This window comes from Vicugna pacos, chromosome X (assembly GCF_048564905.1).
Source record: "Vicugna pacos chromosome X, VicPac4, whole genome shotgun sequence".
Taxonomy (NCBI): domain Eukaryota; kingdom Metazoa; phylum Chordata; class Mammalia; order Artiodactyla; family Camelidae; genus Vicugna; species Vicugna pacos.
The window spans coordinates 90,467,297-90,480,967 of record NC_133023.1 but is presented as its reverse complement, the minus strand read 5'-3'; the positions used below and the strand labels follow the sequence as shown (position 1 = coordinate 90,480,967).

Sequence of the window (13,671 nt, the reverse complement as noted above, 5' to 3'; positions counted from 1 at the left end):
ACAGAATAATTATGCTGAACCTGAACCCCATTCTCCCCCTTCCTCTCCTCCTACTTCTTCACCCCTAGTCCTTCCTGCACCATCTGCCTCTCTTCCACTGATTAGTTTGCTGCTGCCACCGCCTCCTCCTCCCTTTACTGAGGAGTATGATTGTAAGCGAACTGCTATGCAACAATATTTTAAAGAAAGCTTACATTTGGGAGAGCTGCCTGCTTACCCTGTGATTGCTGGGTGTGGGCAAGGTATAAAGCATGAGGCTGTCCCTTTCTCAGTATTCAAGAAACTAAAAACTAGTGTTATGGAAAATAGGTCTCAGAGTTCGTTTACTAAAAGTATTCTTGATACGGTTGGAAATGCATATGTTATGACTCCTTGGGTTTGGAGAGCTCTTGTAAAAACTGTCTTAACTCCTGCTCAATTTGCTGTTTGGTCTTCTGAATGTCATGAAGGTTGTCTCTTATAAACTTCTCGTAATGCTGATATTGATATATCTATAGAAATGCTTAAAGGAACAGGTCAATATACTAATACTCAGCAACAGATCCATATGGATAAGTTGACTTTAAAGCAATGTACTGATATTGCCCTCACGGCATGGTCTAAGGTTCCCGATACCAGAGCTGCTACTGGCTCCTTTGCTACCATTTGATAAGGTGCCCCAAAACCTTATGTTGATTTTATTAATCACTTAAAACAGAGCATCTCTCGCCAAGTAGATAATCAGGAGGTAGCAAAAGTGCTCTTGAAACAGCTGGCTTATGAAAACACTAATGCAGATCGCCAGGTAGCTCTTGCCAGTATTCAAACTCAAAACAAAAATATAGCCAATTATATAAAGGCTTGCCAGAATGTGGAAACTGAAATCCATCATGCTCAGGTCCTTGCGGCTTTAATGAGATCTCCTTCTGCTGTGACCTGCTTTAAGTGTGGTAAACCTGGCCATATTCAAAAGGAATGCCACCAGTCCAACAAGGGAGGGCAAGGAGGTCCATCTCAGAAATTACCTAACAAAGACTGTGCTCGGTGCGGCAAAGGAAGATATTGGGCATATCAATGTCGCTCTAAATTTGATAAGGATGGCAATCAGATTTTGGGAAATGGGAAACGGGCGCCAGCTCCCACACCCCAAACCCCAAGTGGAGCAATCCCGCCCAGTCAGCTCAAACACAGGTCTTTAATACCCAGCCTCCTCAGTCCAGTCCTGCAGAAACCCCTTCAGCAATGCCTCCACAGTGGACTTATGTTCTATCTCAGAATTAATTCTTAAGAAACAGGATTGTATATACTCCGCCTCCACTGGAATCTCTGGCCCTTTCCCTGAAGGGACCCAGGGTCTAATCATAGGCTTCTCAGACATATCACAGCAAGGCATTGTCTCTGCTTTTTATGGCAAGGAGACAGGAGTGCAGATGCACAGGCGCTTGCTAGTAAAGCACATTTGTTCTTCCTAAAGGTCACAAGTGGCTGGGGTCTGTTACAATTTATTAACCCAATCATGGGCTGCCACATATGATCTTTTTGATGTATTGAATTTGGTTTGTTAATGTTTTGCTGAGGAGTTTTACATCTATGTTCATCAGTGATATTGGCCTGTAATTTTCTTTTTTTGTGATATCTTTTGTTTTGATATCATGGTGATGCTGGCCTCACAGAATAAGTTCAGAGCATTCCTTCTCTGTAATTTTTTGGAATAGTTTGAGAAGTACAGATTTTAACCCTTCTTTAAATGTTTGGTAGAATTTGCCTGTGAAGCCATCTGGTCCTGGAATTTTGTTTATTGGGAGTTTTAAATTTTTTTAATTCAATTTCATTACTGGTAATTGATCTGTTCATATTTTCAATTTCTTCTTGGTTCAGTCTTGGGAGATTGTACCTTTCTAGGAATTTGTCCATTTCTTCTAGGTTGTCTAGTTTATTTGCATATAATTTTTCATAGTAATCTCTTATGATCCTTTGTATTTCTATGGTGTCAGTTGTAATTTCTCCTTTTTCATTTCTGATTTTATTAGCTTAGGCTCTCTTTTTTTCTTGATGAGTCTGTCTAAAGGTTTATTAGTTTTGTTTATCTTTTCAAAGAATCAGCTCTTAGTTTCATTGATCTTTTTCATAATTTTTAGTTTCTATTTCATTGATTTCTGCTCTGATCTTTTTGATTTCTTTCCTTTTACTAACTTGGGTTTTGTATGTTCTTTTTCTAGTTCCTTCAGGTGTGAGGTTAGGTCGTTTATTTGAGATTTTTCTTTTTTCCTGAGGTAGGCTTGTATCACTATAAATGTCCCTCTTAGAACTGCTTTTGCTGTGTCCCAAGATTTTGGATTGTTGTGTTTTCATTTTCATTTGTCTCCAGGTATTTTAATTTTTCTTCTTTGATTCCTTCAGTGACCTATTGCTTGTTTAGTAGCATATTGTTTAGCCTCCATGTGTTTGTGTTTTTTGCAACTTTTTCCCCTTGTAGTTAATTTCTAGTCTCAGCCTTACGGTCAGAAAAAAAAATGCTTGATATGATTTTTATCTTCTTAAATTTACTGAGACTTGTTTCGTGGCCTAGCATTTGATGTATCCATTTACATGGAATTCTTTTTTCCATCCCCCCACTTTCAGTCTGTGTTTGTCATTAGATTTGAAATGAGTCTCTTTTAAGCAGCAAATATATAGGTCTTGTTTTTTTATCCATTCAGCCATGCTATGTCTTTTGAGCATTTAGTCCATTTACTCTTACAGTGATTATTGATAGGTATATACTTAGTGCCATTTTGTTAACTGTTTTGGGATTCTTTTGTGGTTGTTTTTGTTCCTTTCTTGTTCTTTTGCTCTCTTCCCTTATGATTTGATGAGTATCTTTAGCGTTATGTTTGAATTCCCTTCTCTTTTTTGTATATGTATCTATTATAGATTTTTGGTTTGTAGTTATCATGAAGCTTATTATAGCAATCTCTCTCTCTCTCCATATATATGAAATTTTTAAATTATTGATTTCTTAAGTTCAAATGCATTTTAACAATTCTGCATTTTTACTCCCCACCATTTAACATTTTTGATGTCATATTTTACATGATCTTTTTTTTGTATATCCCTTAACTACTTATTATGAATATAGATGGTTTTACTACCTTTGTGTACTACCTTTCTTCTACCTTTACACATGGTTGATTTACTACCTTTACTGTATATTTGCCCTTACCAATGAATTTTTCCTTTTATAATTTTCATATGTCTAGTTGTGGTCTTTTCTTTTTCACACAGAGAAGTCCTTTTAACATTTCTTCTAAGGCTGGTTTGATGGTGCTGAATTCTTTTAGCTTTTGCTTGTCTGTCAAACTTTTGATCTCTCCACCAAATCTGAATGAAAGTCTTGCCTGATAGAGTATTCTTGGTTGTAAGTCTTTTGCTTTCGTCATTTTAAATATATCATGCCCTCTACACTGGAATGTGACACATTGTAAAACGACTATAACTCAATAAAAAAATATTAAAAAATGAAATATATCATGCCACTCCTTTCTGGCTTGCAGAGTTTCTACTGAAAAGTCAGTTGATAGCCTTATGAGAGTTCCCTTGTGTGTAACTTGTTGCTTTTACCTTGTTGCTTTTAATATTCTCTCTTTATCTTTATTTTTTTGGCTTTTTAAACATTTTTTATTGATTTATAATCATTTTACAATGTTGTGTCAAATTCCAGTGTTCAGCACAATTTTTCAGTCATTCATGGACATATACACACTCATTGTCACATTTTTTTCTCTGTGAATTTTTTTGCATTTTAATTATAACATGTCTTGATGTGGATTTCTTTGGTTTGATCCTGTTTGGGACTCTTTGTGCTTCCTTCCTGTATCTAGATGTCTGTTTCCTTTCCCAGGTTAGGGAAGTTTTCAGTTATTATGTCTTCAAATATGTCCTCTACTCCTTTCTCTCTCTCTCCTCCTTTTGGGCCCTATAATGTAAATGTTAGTATGCTTGATGTTGTCCCAGAGGTCTCTTAACTGTCCTCATTTCTTTTTATTTTTTATTCTTTTTTCTGTTCAGCTTCAGTGATTTCCACTACTCTGTCTCCCAGTTCACTGATCTGTACCTCTGTATCATCTAATCCACTATTGAGTCCTTCTAGTGCATTTTTTATTTCAACTATTGTATTCTTCATCTCAGTTTGGTTCTTCTTTACATTTTATAATGCTTTGTCAGAACTTCTAACTTCTCACTCTGTTCATCTAATCTTCTCCTGAGTTCTTTGAACATCTTTACAATGATTACCTTGAACTTTTTATTGGCTAGATTGCTCATTGCATTTCACTTAGTTCTTCTTCTGAGGTTTTATCTTGTTCTTTTGGAACATATTCCTCTGTCACCTCATTTTACCTAATTTGCTATTTTTATTTCCATGCATTTGGTAGGTTGGTTATGCTTCTTGACCTTAGAGAAGTGGGCTTTTATAGAAGACAGCCTATGTGTTCCAACAGCACACTCACTTCTGGCCACCAGAGCTACATGCTTTAGGAGTCCCCCCATGTGGGCTGCATGGGTCCTTCTGCTGTGGTGGGCTGACTACTGTGCATGGTCTGCTAGATGTGGCTGGCCCCTATTCTAGTTAATTGCTCCTATGCCTAGTGCAGAGTCTGCTGGCCTCTGGTGGGTGGGGCTGGGTCATGAAGTGGCTTGCTGTGGGATCCCAAGGGTACTGGATCTAGTGTCAGCCCACTTGTGGGTGTTGCCAGATTTCAGAGCAGCTGTCTGAGGGGCCCAAGTTGTCCTAGAGCTGGTGTTGCTCTGGTGGTTTGGCTGGTTCCTGACAAGGTAGGCTGCATGGGTGTGGTGGTCCTCCAGCTGATGCCATCCCACTGGTGGGTGAGGACAGGTCTTTGGGCTAGTGCTGGCCTAATAGTAGGTGGAGCCAGTTCCTGGGGCCTCTGGCTGCAGGATGTAGGTGCCCTGGAGCTGATGTCAGTGTGCTGGTGGAGGCAGCTGAGGCCCAGGATGTCTTAGGGTGAGTTCCAGCTCACTGATGGTTGGAGCCAAGTTCTAGGATCTCTGACTACAGGGCTCTGGAGTTCCCAAGGTTGGTCGACACACTGGAGAATGGTGCTGGGGCCCAGGAGGACCTAGAGCTAGTGCCTGCCCACTAGTGGGTGAGGCTTGTCCTAGGGCTAGTGCTGGTCCACTGGTGAGCTGAGCCATTCACAGGTTCTCTGGCTGCACGGGCTCATGCATTGGTGTGTAGGGCTGGGTCCTTGGATCTCTGGTGAATGGGGCCATGTCCTGGGGCAGCTGTAGGCTCAAGACATCTTAAGTCAGCCAGCCTGCTGATAGATGTGGCTGTATCCCTGCTCAACCAGTAACTTGGCCTGAGTTGTCCAAGTACTGGTGGAGACAGGCTGGTAGATGGGCTCAGATTCTAGCAATAATAAGCTAGAAGAAGGATTCCAAAATGGCACTTGCATGTACTAGTGTCCTTATGATAGAATGAGCTCTCAAAAATGGCTGCCACCAGTGTCTATGCCTCAGGGTGAGCTCAAGTTGCCTCCTGCCTCTCCAGGAGGATCTCCAAGATCAGCAGATGGGTCTGACCCAGGCTCCTTTTAAATGATTGCTTTTACCCTCAATCCCAGGGCATGTGAGATTTTGTGTTCACCCTTTAAGAGTGGATCTCTATTTCCTACAGCCCTCTGGACCTTCTGAAATTAAGCCCTGCTTGCCTTCAAAGCCAAATGTTCCGGGGGCTTGTCTTCCCAGTGCAGGATCCCTGGGATGGAGACCCTGATGTGGGGCTCAGACCCCTCACTCCTTGGGAAGAACCTCTGCAATTCTTATTATCCTCCTGTTTGTGGGTTGTCCACCCAGTGGTATGGGTCTTAACTATATTGCATCTCTGTCCCTTCTACCTATCTTGTTGTGGTTCCTTCTTTATATCTTTAGTTGTAGATCTTTTCTGCTAGTCTTTAGGTCTTTTTCATTAGTAGTTGCTCTGTGAATAGCTGTAATTTTCATGTGGGAGGAGGTGAGCTCAGGGTCTTCCTACTCTGCCATCTTGGCCACTTCCTAGTAACATTCTTTTATTACTATTTCAGTTGTTAATCTAAAAAAATTACAACATGTATTCTTGACTAAAACCTACCTTCAATTTTTACTTTCACCACTGCTTAATATTAGGAACTTTCAACACTTTTACTCACTTTATTCCCTTTTAAATTGGGTTGTTATCATGTGCTGTTAATGTCATGATTTTAATTCATTGTGTGTGTTTTTTAAAACCCCACAAGGCATTTTTAAAAATTTTTTGAAACAACCTCAGACTTACAGAAAAGTTTTAAGTATACTACAAAAAACTTTTTTCCCTGAACCTTTTATGTGTCTCCCCATCACTTCAAAATATTTCCATGTGTATTTACTAAAAGCAAAGACCATTCTCTTACAAAATTAAATATAACCATTAAATCAGAAAATTAACATTAATACTATATCCAGTATCACTATTATCCAACACTCAAATTCCATTCAAGTTTTGCCAGTTTTGCCAATCTTACCCTTTATAGCCAAAGAATCCAATTCAGAACCGAGGATTGCATTTGATTGTCATGTCTAGTTAGCGTCCTTCAATCTCCAACAGTTCCTCCCTCTTTCCTTGACTTCCATGACCTTAACACTTGAGGGTTATTATTCTGTAAATGTTCCAGTTATTCTGTAAAATGTCCCACAACTTGGGTTTATCACGTGTTTCCTCATGATCATATTCAGTTTATAAGTTTTTGGTAGGAAGATCACCAAAGTGACACTTTGATCATTCATTGCATTAAGGTGATGTCTTCCAAGCTAGCTATCTATCTCTCTCTCTCTCTCTCTCTCTATCTATCTATTTATTTATCTATCTATCTATCTATCTAATCTCCCCGGTTCCTTATCAAACTACTTAGTCATTCATTCATTCATTCATATCAGTATGGACTCATGGCTTCTTACTTTATTCAATGGGTTTTAATCTAATACTATCATTATTTACTGTGATTCTCAAATTTAGCCAGTGCGAGTCCTTTCAGGCTGGCTTCTGTGTCTTTTGACATTTCCCTATTATTCTTTGAGCACTTCTTTACTGTTAGGAACAAAAATAATTTCAAGCTTCTCATTTCTTCTGTTCCCCAGTCATAGAATTAGCCTTTTCTCCAAGGAGCCTGTTTCCTTTTAATGGAGAATGGTATTTAGAAGCCAAGGTCTAGGAGCTAGGTATTCTCATTCTTATTAGGGTTGTTATGGACTGAATGTGTCCCTACAAAATCCATATGTTGAAGTCCTAATCCCCAGTGTGATGGTATTTGGAGATGAGGCCTTTGAGAGATAATTAGGTTTAGATGAGGTCATGAGTATGGGGCCCCCATGGTGGAATTAGTCCCGATACAAGAAGAGGAAGATACCACAACTCTCTCCACCATGTGAGGATGCAGTGAGAAGGTGGGAACCAAGAAAAGGTCTGCAAACCAGGAAGAGGCCTATCACTAGAACCCAACCATGCTGGAACCCTGATCTCAGATTCACAATCTTCAGAACTATGAGAAGTAAATTTTTGTTGTTTAAGCCACTCAGTCTATAGCATTTTATTATAGTAGCTTGGGCTGACTAAAACAAGGGTATTGCTGCTCCCAGGCCCTCTCAGTGGGTTAATAGTGAGAAACCTGGCTCCTATTTTTCTTATCATAATCTTCCTATGTGTAATCAATCTTCTATAGCTATAATTCTCCATATTTCATGAGTTAATATAATTACAGTTATTTTCAAGTCTTTGAGAACTATTAGAGTTCTGGGTCTTCTGTGAGTCTATATCTATTGTCTATTTTTCTCTTGATTTTCAGTAAGTGGTTGTCTTTTAATATGCTTCATTATTAGTGATTAAATGTTGGACACAATATGAAAAGTTGAAGAGACAATTTGAGGTGATGGCTGATCTTCCTCTAGAGGGGGATTTATTTATTTATATTTTTAAAATTTTGTTGTTGTTAAGACTTTATTTTTTAAGGGAACTTTTGTGTTCACAGCAAAACTGAGGGGAACATTCAGAGATTTCCCATATACTCCTGCTTCCACACATGCACTGCCTCCCAAATCATTAACATCTCCCACCAGAGCGGTACTTTTGTTGCAATTGATGAACCTACACTGACACATCATAAACACCCTTAGTCCATAGTTTACATTAGGGTTCACTCTTGATGTTGTGCACAGGGGATTTCTTTTTTAATCTGGCAAGCACTCAAGGTAGAAATAGGCTACCTTAATCTGATTAGACATTGAGACTGGGCTTCAGTCTTTATGAGGGCTGATTTGTTTCCCATTTCCTATTACCCCTAAGTAATGGCTGTTTGAGGGATTCAGCTGAAATTCTGCGGTATTTACCAGGGCTCCTCCTCCTTCATTGGCATTCAACTCCATTTTCCCACAGTTGGCTCCATGTGACTACTGAAATCTCTGCCCAGCTTCTCAGATTTCCAGCCACTATTTTCTGCACCGTTTTCTGCTTGGATTCTTAGCTTCTCAATCTAAAGCTTTCAGACTGGCAAATGCCTTAAAAGCAAAAGTGCAGCCAGATGTCTGGCTCATTTCTCTCTCTCTTTCTAGATTCTCCAAAATCTTGGTCTCCCAATTCCTTGCTGCCTTGAGGGCAATTCAGTGTGACTAAAAAGAAATTTTTTAATGTGTTGATCAGCTTTTATTGTTGTTCTCAATGGGATGGTTAGTCTGAAACAAGGTAGTCTACCACTGACAGAGCAGACATTGATTTAGACTCATAAAAAATCCCTGTGGTGGTTGTGTTGAGAGTTAAGAAAGGGCAAGAATGGAAATAGGGAGACCAGAGGAGAGTCTTGATAAGGTGATGGCTTGGACAAGTGTGAAAATAGAGGTGTAAGGAAATGGACAAATATGGTGTAAGGAACTGAGTGGTAGGGATGAGAGGAGGTAGAGGGAAATATAAAATATTAATGTCTTCATCTTACAAAGGGGGCAGTTAGGAGAAAATAGTTATGATTGATCAAACATGAAATATAAGTTTATGCATATTATTTAAAGTAAAAAAGATAAACATTAGAGGCAATAAAAATAATGTTAAAATTGTATTGGAAGGGATGGATGGGAGGTGGGAGTGGTGGAAGTGAGCTTAATCCTCATCTTTCATAGCATTAGTAAATAGGTAATGTCAAAGAAGAAATATAGAGGTGTGGATAAATTTGAAGAATTTTTAGGAGGTAAAATTTGTACAGCTTGGTGATTTAACTTAGTGAATAAGGGAGAGGGGAGGCCAAGGTGATTTGCAGATTTCGAGCTTGAGCAGTTGGATGCTTGTGGCATTACAACTAAGGGGTAAAGAAAATGGAGGAGTATCTAATTCAAGAGAGAAAATAATGAACTGTCTTAGTTGTTGTGGTGCATTGTAGTTGAGAATATATAGTAGGTACACACACACACCTGTAGGCAAAGGTTCTTACTACAATAAAATTTTAAAAGAGCAATTAACAATAAAACCACAGCAAAAAAATCTGGCCACTTGGAAATTTAAAATGACTTGTCTGAAATCTCCTGGGGTAAAGTGGAAATGAAACAAATTACAAATTGCTTATAAATACATGATAATTAAAGCAAAAAAGAAAAGAATCCATGCTACTGTTATTACAGATAAATAACTTTGCTTGGTAGACCTCTGCTAGATTGAATGTTTGTGTGACCCACAAATGCGTCTGTTGACACCCAACCCCCAAGGTGATGATATTTGGAGAGGGAGCCTTTGGGAGGTGCTTAAGTCATCGGCGTAGAGCCCTCATAAATAGGACTCGTGCCCTTATGAAGGACACCCCAGAGAGGTCCCTTGCCCCTTCCACCATGTGAGAACACAGTGAAAAGACATTAGCTGTCTAGGAAGCAGTTTCGCATCAGACACTGGATATGCTGGTTCCCTATCTTGGACTTCCCAGCATCCAGAACTGTGAGAAATAAATGTTTGTTGTTTATAAGCCCCTCAATTCATGGTATTTTGTTATACCAATACCAGTGGACTAAGACGACCTCATTAATGATTATGGTCAGGATTCTGTACAGAGTGGGCAGATGAGATGAGTCTTACCCCCTTCTGTGATGCTAAGTGAAGCCTGTGTTTGTCTGGCAGTGCCATACATTTCATTTTGTCTTGCATTCATTTATAACCCTCAGCAACAACTCCTTCTCCTGATACCTTGATATAAATTGGCTTCATACTCTAGTAGAACTTAGGGAATGTTGATATGCTCAAACTATAGCATCCCAATGTCTCCATAGTAACTAATGCACACCCAGGGGGAAAAGATGGAGAATAAATGAGAATAGCATTTTAACAAAATAAGTGAGGGGCGAAGAGGCTTTAGACATGTGATTACCTCTTATTTAGGAATATGAAGGTATTCATCTCCTTAATAATGGGGTTATAAAAGTTGTTACAATGAAACATGTCAGCAGCCATTTATATTCCATTTTTCTCTATAACCATCACCATTGAAAGCATTTAAATGCTTTTTTTGCCCAGTAATACTACAGAAAGTTGAAAGGACATATTTGCCATTCTCCTGTGAGCCTGCAATCAGAATGGGACAGGTTAGGCCAATGTTCATAGTCCAGCCTCCCATACAGAGCTTTGCCCCAGTGAATATTGGGAGGAGGGAAGATTCAAAGCAGCTTATTCAATCCTGTGGAATTTGTTTGCTTTGATGCAAGACTCTGCTAGCAACTCAATAGTCTCCTGGTTAAAGAGAGCCCATATAGGTTGCTGCCACTCCTCTTTTCTTACTCCACAGCTGATTTTTCCCTAACGTCCTTATGCTTCCTTCTCCCAAATGCATTCTATGCACCATCTCTACCAATTCCAAAAGAATATGTTCGCTTTGCCTCTTGGCTGGATCTAATGTTCCAAATGTTTGTATATATGTAGGTAGATACATCCTCCCTACATATATCACCAATAAACTGATAATTTATTAAACTATGAAACAGCCTGTTTTAGTGTTAAGCCAGTTGTTAAGGACTGAACTGTGTCTCTCCCCCACCAATTTATTTGTTGAAGCCCTCACCCCCAATATGACTGTATTGGGAGATAGGGCCTATAAGGAGGTAATAAAGGTTAAGTTAGGTCATAGGATGGGACCCTAATCTAATATGACTGGCGTCTTTATAAGAAAAGGAAGAGAGACCAGATCTCTCTCTTTCACCCTCCTTCCCTCTCTCTCTCTCCCTTTCTCTCTCTTTCTGCATGCCAGAGAGGAAAGGCCATGTAAGGACATAGCAAGAAGACAGCCTTCTGCAAGTAGAAGAGAGCACTCACCAGGAACCTAATCAAGCGGGCACCTTGATCTGGGACTTCTAGCGTCTAGAATTCTGAGTGAATAAATTCCTGTGTTTAAATCGACCCAGTCTATGTTTGTTTGTTTGTTTGTTTGTTTAGAGGGGCGGTAATCATGGTATGTATGTATGTATGTATGTATGTATGTATGTATCTATCTATCTATCTATCTATCTATCTATCTTAGTGGAGGTACTGGAGATTGGACCCAGGACCTCGTGCATGCTAAGCACATGCTCTACCACTAAGCTATACCCACCCCCAGGCTATGTATTTTTGTTATGGCAGACAGAGCAGATAAACATATCAGAGTACACGCACAACCAATTAAACTGTTATCAGATAGGAACAGACTTTGTAAGGGTGAAGACACGACTTTTTTATTTTAGAATAATAGAGATCAAATGTCTACAGATAAATATAATAACTAATGGGCTAGTATTCAACCCAGAACAGGAACACAGAGAGTAGAGGGGCAGAGGTATACTGAATAGCTCCAGGTATACTGAATAGCTTGGTTTAGCTGATTCAGCTTAGCTTGATTCTGTCCCCATTTATAAGAGAAGTTAAGAAGCACATTCTTTTTTTTTAACACACTCATATCACCTTTTGAAAATTAGTCTTCAGCTTACCTTCTATGCAAATAAATTCAGAGATTAGAAGCAAGATGTGATGGGAGGTGCCATTAGGGTGAGGTTCTTCACCAGGAATTAAAGTCAATTTCCTGGAGTTGCCAGGGAAAGACATATCAGAATAGTGACATTTACCTTGGATGGCCAGAGGTCTGGTAGACATTCTCAAGTTCAGAAGGGCCTTAAAAAGCAGAAAAAAAAAGAGTGTATCTGCATACTAGAGGCTCAGTTTGGACAAGGGACATTTCCAGTTTGTTTTGTTTAGTTTTTCACTTGTGACATTCGGTATTACAGTTACTGGCATAATGTGGAAATTTTCAGGAAATGAAGTTCTCAATAAAGCAGTCTTTCATCCCAAGGGATTTGATCTCTATCATTATTATATCCAAATTAAAACAAGGCAGAGAACTATTTATCCCTGGATAGAATGGCCTTCTCTTGTCATCTATAACACAGACTGCTAAAAACTCCTGGTCAATCAATTGTGTGTCATATTAAAATGTAATGACGGGGGAAGCTATAGCCCAGTGGTAGAGCATGTGCTTAACATGCTGAGGTCCTGGGTTCAATCCCCAGTACCTTCATTAAAATTAAAAAAATTAAAATAAACCTAATTACCTCCCTCACCCATAAATATATTAACAATAATCTTTTTAAAAAAATCTATCTTAAAAAAAGTAACGAAAATTTTGTCACTGCATTTTTTTCTGGACCTCTAAATATCTTTAAAATTGGTGCTTTAGAGAGGTAGACATTACAGTTTACCACAGACAATTTTCCTCTGCTTATTTCAGTGCAATTTAAAGTAAATCATATCAACAAGGAACATACCTTTGCAGGCATTAATTTCTTTTTAGTTTTTTCCTCAGTGTGGGATGCAGTCTAACAGATTGTCTGAATATATATTTCATACTTCAGTTCTGAATGTAAGAAAAGGGATAATTCTGTATCCATTTGTAGCTGGGTAGAAGTTTGGCTTGAGATCCAAATACTATAGTTTTATACAGTATACTGCTATAAAAATTAATTAAAATTTCTGTATAGCTAATATTTGCACCTGGAGCAAAATTCCAAAGTTATAAAAGAGTGTACACTGAAAATTAGGTTTCTCTCCCTGCTTATATCCAACTTCTCCAGCTTCCACCCCTGAAGGTAGGCACTGTTACCAGTCTCTTGTGTTTCCTTCTACAGGTATTCCACATTGCACCGATTCTGAAACAGGATCTTTATCCTTTCCTAGCAGGCACTTAGTACCCAGCAGCATGAAAATGCTGCTCTTTGAGGTGAAAACTAATGTTCTAAGCAGTAGCATGGAACAGTGACTGCCCCTGCTCCTTCTCACGCCCCTCCTTGGAAATCATACACCCAAAGCAGATCACAAGGCATCTGTCTAAAGCACTTCTAACTGGACCCAACACTAACACAGATGCATTTCTCATGAACACACAGCAACCTAAACACATAACAGATCCAGACACTTACTTAGTTGTGTATGTGAAAAAGTCGATGCTTTTGGTAGTTATTGAGCAAGGAGAGAAGTTCTGTTTTTATACTATATGAACTCAGTGAGAAATTGTTCAGTCCTTTCCAAGGAATTGGAGATTTCTTCAGACAGCTGCTGTGACAGAAAGGAGAAACCTTGGCTCGAAGGTGCAGAAAAGGCATTCCAGCATGAGTTGTGGTCTGGGGAAGTCTTGA

General features: G+C 39.1%; 1 long non-coding RNA gene across 1 annotated transcript in view; it reads left to right on the top strand.

Moving 5' to 3' along the window:
* The window catches only part of LOC140691930 (uncharacterized), a 67,182-nt gene extending 55,775 nt beyond the window's left edge, over positions 1 to 11,407 (top strand). Inside the window, exon 3 of the long non-coding RNA XR_012067544.1 lies at positions 11,259 to 11,407. This is a non-coding gene — a long non-coding RNA (uncharacterized lncRNA). The remainder of the gene's footprint in view (positions 1 to 11,258) is intronic.
* The last annotated feature ends 2,264 nt before the right edge of the window (positions 11,408 to 13,671 follow it).